The sequence below is a fragment of the Cupressus sempervirens genome, chromosome 3, assembly GCF_028749045.1.
Source record: "Cupressus sempervirens isolate cs-2001-9-10 chromosome 3, ASM2874904v1, whole genome shotgun sequence".
NCBI classification, from domain to species: Eukaryota; Viridiplantae; Streptophyta; class Pinopsida; order Cupressales; family Cupressaceae; genus Cupressus; species Cupressus sempervirens.
In genome coordinates this window covers 502,757,879-502,767,101 of record NC_143120.1, presented here as the reverse complement: position 1 = coordinate 502,767,101, position 9,223 = coordinate 502,757,879, and positions in this window count along the sequence as shown.

The following is a 9,223-nucleotide window of genomic DNA, read 5'->3' as shown; positions in this document are numbered from 1 at the left end:
GTATGTTAAATTGTTTTTGAAATTAATATACATATGAACCACAAAACAAAGGTTTGATTATCATCATTTTTTATATAGGTGAATCTTCCCAGGATAGTACATGATATGGACCAACACATCTTGAAGGAACATGGAAGTGTGAGTATTGAAGGAGAAGATCATGATCTCATGGAAGATGATGGTACAAATGCATTGATTCATGACACGTTTGGTACTAGTGGTGCTATTGATGATGATGATGATGATGATGATGAGGATGACATTGAGGCCTTCCATGATATACCTTTACTTGAGAAGGAAAACATGGCGCTTTACGAAGGATCTTAATCAACTCTTCTCTTTGTTGTATTGGTGTTGGTGAGTTTGAAGGTTATGAATGGTTTATCCAACATAACAATGTCACGTATGCTAAGGTTTGTGATATACATCATTAAATTATATAAAACGTGAAATATGTACTGTTAATATTTTTATACTAATGATTTTTTTTTTCTTGTAGATTGATAGGTGACTATTTGTTTTAGATTATGATAAAAATAGGTTTTGAAGGGAACCCGAAACCCTTTCACATCCTCAGAAAAGAAAAAGCAATATAGCCATCAGGAAAAGAGTCCTTAAACCTACTAGAAGTGGCACCAAAATTAGGTTTTATAGGGACCTGAAACCACATACATAGTCCAAATAAAGTACCCAAGTTTTATAAGGACCTAGAACCTCCAATACAATTTAAAACTAAAAACTAGAAGGCAGGACCAAACATAGGGACCATATGTAACAACCAGCAAAATGGACCTGAACAACCAAAAAAGCAGACCCAAAGAAACTATTGTAGTTTTGTGATCATCTTAACTGCCTCCTTACCAATCTTAGTCATATCCTAGATGGAGTTAGTAGCCGAAGAAGCAACAACAATCAAAGCTTTCTTCCTCAAACTCTCTCTTGTTCTCTTGCTAAGGCCCTCCGAAGATATGGTTCCTTCATTTGCTCTTTTTCCTAGGCTTGCCGCCATATCACAGATGCTTGAAGTTACCTGCTCCATTTTTGTTCCACTTTCCTTGATAAGCATTCTAAGATTCTGCTCATAATCCTTAAGTTTTTTTGGGATGTCTCCCATTTGCTCCTCCAAGTGTTTGGTAATAGACCGATCAACCTCCTAGTTATGTTGCAAGGTTTCCACTTTCTTCTTCAACCCCATTATTTCATTATAAATCCAAGAATCAACTTGGAGGAAAGAATTAGCTTTAAGTTTGGTAGAATGCAGGAAGGAGAGCTTGGTTTCCCTCTTCGAGGAGTCACCCACATCTTCAACAATGGTATGTGGTGGGGACCCAACTTTATCAATTTGTTCCTCCCCACCAATGGCTCCTCCTCCCTAGTCTCCACAAGGTCATGTTGACTATGGACCTCCTTATCTTGTCCCTCAGTCTCCTTTGTAGGAGTGGAAGTCTTCCCCATGTTTTCCTCCTCACTCATAATGGCAGGACCATCAATTAAATTATCTTTATCTTTATCACCTCCCTCAGACATAGTCTGAGTACCCTCATTATTAGACTTGCTCTATTCTGAGTTATCCTTAGTTGTTTCTTCCTCTCTCCCTTTCTCATTTTTGCCTTTTGTTTCCAAATAGCCTTCCAGGTTAGAGCTAAACTCCCCAACATTCGTCCCTTCCTCTTCCTCTAGGACTTCCTTTTCTAAGCCTTTAGTACTCTCCACCTCAGTATCAGTTTTGCCTTATCTTTCCCTTTAACATTCTCATCAATTTTACATTAGCAATGGATTTATTTTTACAAAAACCCTCTATGAGCAATATCAGACCTTCATGTAAAATGGTCCGTGACTCTTTCTTTTTATGGGCATGCAAGCTTTGAAGCAAAGAGAAATGCAAATAGAAAGGGAAGGAAATTTTGTCCTTATACCTAAAATGGTTAAGAAAGACAAAGTGGAATTTGTGCACCCTTTTATTCCTACCATCAAGGATTAAGTACTCACGAATACAGCCAAGCACATCATGCCAAATACGTTTAATTTGTTGCACATCAAAGAAGTCTCCATTCTTCTCCAATTGCATCTCCTCTTCATCTATCTTTGAGAATTTTTTGTAGGTCGCATTGGAGATACTAGTCTATTTCGAGAATTTAATACCTTTCACGGGGAGCCTAGTAACCTTGGCTATGAATTCCTCAGTAAGCTTCATAGTGACTCCATGGAGAGTAACTTTTTCATCGACCCAATTTTTGAAGAAGGCGGTGGTGACATGGGGTTTGAATCCATGCAACCACTCCAGAAAACTAACCACCTTCCCTTTTGGGAGAATCTTCCAAACGTCCTACCTAGCCTTCTAGTCATCACATTTTTTGGGCTCCTACTTCCTCAGTTCACCCCCCATTTTACAGAGCAAGCAAAAAACCAGAGACACCTAGATACCGATAGCAGAAAGGTTGAAATGAGACCAATTTTTTGTGACTCAAGATCGAGGTTTCCTTTTTGATGATACATGAAGAGAGCACATAACCTTCACATGAATGTACCTCCTTAGGGAAGGTAATCTGATAGTCGTAAGGCAACTCCTGCAAATCATTAAATTTCTAATCCAAGTAAATCTTTCCCACTTTGGAATGAATGGCATCATAATTAATAATTGCTTTAAGATCCACATGCTTGTTTGATTCATTAAGCTACCTCACCTTATGCCCTGTTTGAAGTGCATGATTGGCTATCCAGTTAGTAGCCTCGTTGGCTTCTCTATATGTATGGGAAATGACCACTTTTTCAAATTTTTGAAATAAGGTTTTGATTTTCATAACCGTACAACCTCTATAGACCATGAGATAGAATTTTTATTATTTAGGGTATTAATAATATTCAAAGAATCACCTTCCAACCATAATTTGGAATACCCAAAATCAATAGCTAATTTAATGGTATAGAGGGTTGCAGTAGCTTTAACAATATGGCTTTTCAAGTGACCAATAGGGATTGTTATAGCATTAATAACATTTCCCACATGATCTCTAAGAACACCTCCACATCATGCTCTTCCCGGGTTTCCCTTAGCAGCTCCATCAAATTTCCCTTTGATCCATCCATTAGGAGGAACAAACCATTTTATGATCGATCTAGGATTATCAATTTTCAACTTAGATCCTTGAGATCATAAAGGGTTATCAAGTTGGAAGGTTTGATCGGACTTCCTCTGGGATTTAAAATTCTCCTTAAAGGCTCTGATGATATTCTAACCTAGTACCCATCCTGAAAGATCTTTATTTCTAAATATCCTATTATTTCTTTCTTTCTAGATGCCCCACCAAAGGTGAGGGAGGGTTAATTTCCAAAGAAATTGAGCATCAGGATCCTTTGAGGGGCAGCTCCAACTTTTGAAAGAAAGATCCACATTGTTTTGATGGACCCATGTCATACCCCAAAAATTCAAAATCTCAGTCCAGACTTCCTGGGCATAGGAACAACTCAAAAGCATATGATCTCTATCTTCAAGTCCATTTCTACATAAAGTACACCTATGAGCCACATTTATACCTCTTTTTTGCAAGTTGTCAAGGGTAAATTTTTTTTTTTGGAGAAGAATCCAAAAGAATATGTTAATTATGGGTATGAGACCCTTAATCCAAGCATGTGACCAGAAAGGTTGATTACCCTTATCCTTTGAAGCAAAGATAGAAGAGACTTTAAATTGACCCCTTGGATCAGCATGCCAGATAATCTCATCCTTAAGATAAGGGTGAAGAGAGACAACATTTAGGGATAGTTGGATATTACTGAAACCTTGATCAACATCAGTTAAATTCACCCAAGAATCATTCTACCAATAATGACTTACTAGAAAGCCAAATCTCTGCTTGCATCAGTCAACTAAAGCCTTGTCATGAAAGTCTCCAATCAAAGGATGGTCCTTAAGCCAGATATCCTCCCAAAATTTTACCTTTAGCCCATTACCAATTTTCAAGGAGCATCATTTTTCTAAAGTTTTCTTGGTCCCTTGAACAACTCCCCATATGGAGGAAGAATGGATAACATTAGGAGAGGCAAAGAAATTAGGAAGGGATTCAACATTAAAGAGATACTTATGTTTCCATATGGTACTCCACTCTTTTCTATCATGGTAAACTCTCCACCCCTGTTTGGCTAAAAGGGCTTTATTCATACTTCTAATTTTTTGTATTCCCAATCCCCCTTCACTTCGAGCTTTACAAACTTGATCCCAAGCAATTAAAGGCATTCTCCTTTTTTCCTCAGAGCCAGTCCATAAGAATTTTCTTTGAATTTTATCAATTGACTCAAAAAATTTCAAAGGAATTTTGAAAAGACTTAGAGCATAAGTAGGTATGCTTTGGAGACAAGCTTTGAGAAGAGTTAACTTACCAGCCTAGCTTAAAATATTTCCTTTCCATCCTGCCAGTTTCTTGTTGAATTTGTTTATAAGATCTTCCTAGAAAGCATCAGGGACCTTCAAGCCTAGGGGAAGCCCCAAGTAAGAGGATGGGACAGATCCTATAGAACATCCCAGTATTTTAGAAATTTTAAATTTTTTGTGGATAGGGGTGTTAATAAAGAATACAACACTTTTACTCCAGTTAACCAATTGTCCTGATGCAGAAGAATATAAGTTAATAGCTTGCTTTAAAATTCTAGCTTCCTTCACTTCAGCCTTACCCATGAAGATGATATCATCAAAAAATTGTCCATGAGAACAAATTAAAGGATGGGAAGATGGTTGTAAACCCTTAATCAAACCTCTTTGGACCAAGTCCCTAATAAATCTCAATAGTAGCCAACCATAATAACAAAAAGGATGGGGGATAAAGGATCACCTTGTATCAACCCACAAGAAGGAAAAAAGAAATGAGAGGAGCTACCATTAACCAAGACAGTGATAGAAGAGGTAGAAATCAATTGATGGATCAGACCAACAACCTTATGGTCAAAGCCAAAAGCAAGAAAAATATTACAAAGGAAAGACCAATCTACTCTATTATAGGCCTTTGTAATGTCCACTTTCATAATGAAACCCTGATTGTTAGAACAAGACAAGGAATGAATATTCTCATGAGAAGAGATGATAGAATTAAGGATTTGTCTACCTGGGATGAATCCATTCTATTGATTAGAAATAATCAACAGGATCACCTGAATAAGTTTGGAGGTGAGAACTTTGGAAATAATTTTGTAGAAAGAGTTATAGAGACTGATCGGTCTAAACTGATCTGGAGAGTCAGCACCAATTTTCTTAGGAATAAGGCACAGAAAGGTGGAATTGACTTCCTTAAGCATCTGTTTTGCCCCATAGAATTCCTTAATAGCATCACAAACATCTTTACCCATGACTCTCCAAAGCTTTTGGAAGAAAAACATGGGGAAACCATTAGGACTAGGAGCTTTATCTCCTCCCAGAGAGCAAACAGCTTTGAAGATCTCATCATCCTTAGGAATTGAACATAACATTTTATTCTATTCCTTTGAAATTAGTGAAGGAATCACTCTGAGGAATTTAGCCTGACTATCCACATTGATGTTCGGATTAGTCATCATTAGAGAAGAGAAAAAAGTCACCATCTCATCCATGATGGCCTTGTCCTCAACAATCTTCACATCTCCCTTTTTTAGGTATGATATGTGAGTTTTGGCCCTATGCTTGAAAGTGGAGAGATCGAAAAACTTTGTATTTTTATCTCCTTCCCTCAACCATATCAATCTAGATCTTTGTCTCCAGTAGATTTCTTCTTTAGTGATGATGTCATGGTATTGAGCAAGCTTTTCATTTTCTTCAAGGAGGAGGTCAAAAGTATATCCTTCCTTCTAGATTTTTTCCTAAATTTTTAGAATATCCTCCTTAATAGCTATTTTGTTCTAAAAAATGTTCCCAAAGCTGTTCTTGTTCCATCCTTTGACTTCTCTTTTAACATTTTTAAGCTTGGAAGCAACTCTAAAGAGGGTTGTGCCTTCAAAATCAATATTCCACCATTCTTTCAATTTACTTTCAAACTATGGGTGTTGCATCCACATCTTCTCAAATCTAAAAGGAAAATTCTTCTTAAGGTTAATCTTCACAGCAGTGAAGATAAGGGGGAAATGATTCGATCCAATTTTTTGACAGGCTTCCAGCTTACAAATGAAGTCTTTAGTCCAATCAGGAGAAATAAGAGCACGGTCAAGCCTAGGCTGAATACATTCATTACCAACTCTCTTGTTACTCCAAGTGAACTAAATTCCATAGAGGCCCATATCCATTAAGCCCTCTTTATCTATAAATTCCATTAAATCAAATCTTCCTTCCAACTAAGTAGAATTGCCTCCCATTTTCTCATGATCATAAATAGGGACATTAAAATCTCCCATTATAATCCATCGTCCAAAATAGTCTTTACTTTTAAAATTAGAAATAGAATCCCATACCTTTTTCCTTAGATGCTTTATGTTTGGAGCATAAATATTCACAATATACCAACCCTCCTTCTGGACTATACTAGTAATTTTGGCTATCATAAGATGTTTACTAGCAATCAAAATTGTTCTAGAGTAATAGTTCTTCTCCCATAACATCAGAGTTCCCCCTAATGCCCCTTCTGAACTACTGGCATTTATTGAATAATTTTTAAAAGCTTTAATATGTTTTGCTTTCTCTTTATTCATCTTAATTTCTTGAAGCAAGATAAAATCATGCTTTTGTTCTCTAACAAAATTCCTAACAATGTCCAGTTTATGAGTACTATTCAACCCCCTAATATTCTAAGTTATGATCTTCATATCTATTTTTTAGGAGTAAAATCTAGAATAGTTGCCTGCCTACTGTCAGCAATATTCTACATACTTTCTAACTCTCTAGTTTTCTTAGTAGATCTTCTTCTAGGTTTGTCTGGGGAACCAACATCCAGTTTCACCTTAAAGTGTTGTTCTACTCTTTTCCTAGTTTTATCCGGATTAGAAGCAAGAGGTTTTGCCTTGATATGCTGATCTATTTTGCTACTTCTAGTCTCTACCTCCTTAGTATTGTTCTTTTTTTCAGCCCTTTTTCTTTGGTTTGGTTTATGAGTTGAGCCATTTTCTTTCACATCATCTAGGGGAGGAGGCTCATCCATAGAAAGGTCATTATCAATCTAGGATAGCACTTGGATCTCCTTGGAGTAAGAAAAAAGATAATCTCCCTCCTTAGGTAAATTTTTGATATTAGCCAAGATTTCTCCTTCCTCAAGCACAATTTTGTCATCAAAATCTCTCCATTGTTCTTCTACCCTCTGATAAATAATGATTTGTTTTGATGAATCTACTTGATCTTCTAATCTTTGTCCAAGTAAACTGGTTTTAGAATGTAAACCAAGACCTTCTTTCTCAGAGTTAGCTTCCTCAAAAGCAAGCTCTTTATCTGCCTCAGCCTATGGAGCTTGAAGTTCTTCACTAATCTTTTGTTCTTGGCGATGGGCTTCTTTAGGTTTCCATACTTTCTTTTGTTGAACCTTGTTCTTTTTCCCATCCAAACCGCTGCTAGATTGATTTTTACTTTTGGAAGGACAGTTTTTAACCAAATGCCCCTGCTTCTTACAAGCATAGAAGGAATTAGGCAGATCTTCAAAAAATATTTCTTGAGTTTTTTTACCCAATTTGGAAATCATATCCACCTTAGCTAGGAGATGATTTAGGTCTGCCACTTTAACAAAAAGTCTGGCACAATGAAGTTTGGTTCTAGAAGTCGTAGCATTATCCAATGCCACAAGTTCACCAAAGGAACTAGCAATACCTTTAAAAATGTCTTCATGCCAAAATTCTAAAGGGAGCCCAGGAAGTATGGCCCAGATGGGAGCGGTTAATAAAAAAGAGTCTGAAAGATCCATGTTAGGTTCCCATTTTTTAATGGTAAGAGAGCTTTTATCCAAAGACCACGGTCCTCCACAAAGAACTCTATCCATGTCTTCTTTATAGTTGAAGATAAATGAAAAGAAGCCATGCAAGATTCTCCCTGACCAGTTTCTCCTTTACTCGTACCGAGAGTTATGTGCCACTATGAAACATATTGTAATGGAGTATCAATCAATAGATTTATCATAAAGAACACAAAAATACAACGTAATGCCCTGAATTCCATACGAGTAGATATTGAGATGATCAAGTGACAAAAAAGGTGCCTCACAAGGTTCTTCACTACATCCCCATTATTCCACATCTTAAGCAATTATTCTGGTGTAGTAGCTTGGCACAATTAATGGATTACCATGCACACAATAGAAGTTGAGATGACATTATTCAAATGCTTGCAGATGGTTCAACATTTATGGACATAGAGGAAAAGTGGCAACACTTTAAAGAAGAACCTCAAAGTAGCATGCTTTCTTTGGCAACTGACAATATCCATCCATTTGGAGAGATGAGATCCATTTACTTGGTGTGGCCTAATTTTGTTATTAACAATAACCTCCATCCATGGATGTCAATAAAGAGTGAGAACATAATGTTGGCAATGATTGTGCCAAGTATATTATTATTTTATTATTACCTACATGTAATTATATGTCTTGGAGTGAAATGACCACAATAATTAACTAGTGTTGTTCATTCAACTAGGTAAGTACCAAGTGAAAGATATGAATGCATATATTGTGCCTCTTATTGATGAGTTGTTGGTCTTATGGAATGGTTTCACTATGTATGATATCTCTAGACCAATTGGATAAAAACAATTTCAATTCCATGCAATGCTTTTGTGGAAAATTCATGATGCTTGTACACAATAATATTAATTCCAAAAGTGGACATATTTAATCTAATTGTATCATTATCTTGTAGGTCTTCAAACAAAGGGAAAATTTGCATGTTGAATGTGTGGTCTAAAGATGAAATCTCATCATTCCAAAAGTTTAATAAAGTAGGTGTTTGATGAGAATATGCACTTCCTCCACATAAATCATAAGTATCGAAGTGCTAAAAAATATCTTTTCAGTAGGAAAGAAGAGACTACATCAAAGCCATGAAGAATGACACTGTTGAGATGTCATTTTGCACGATGCTAACTGACAAGAATTATTACGAACTCCTCTCTTGAAAAACTAATTTTTTGAATCAACTCCAAGGTTTCGAGTTGATCTTGTGACCTACAAGAATCCATTCAATTGAAGATAAATGTTATTTTTCACAAGGAGGCCTTTGTTGGTTTGTTTTGGTTTCAGATGAGATGAAGAATCTACACACTACTTCAAAATAAAACACATAAAAGAACTAT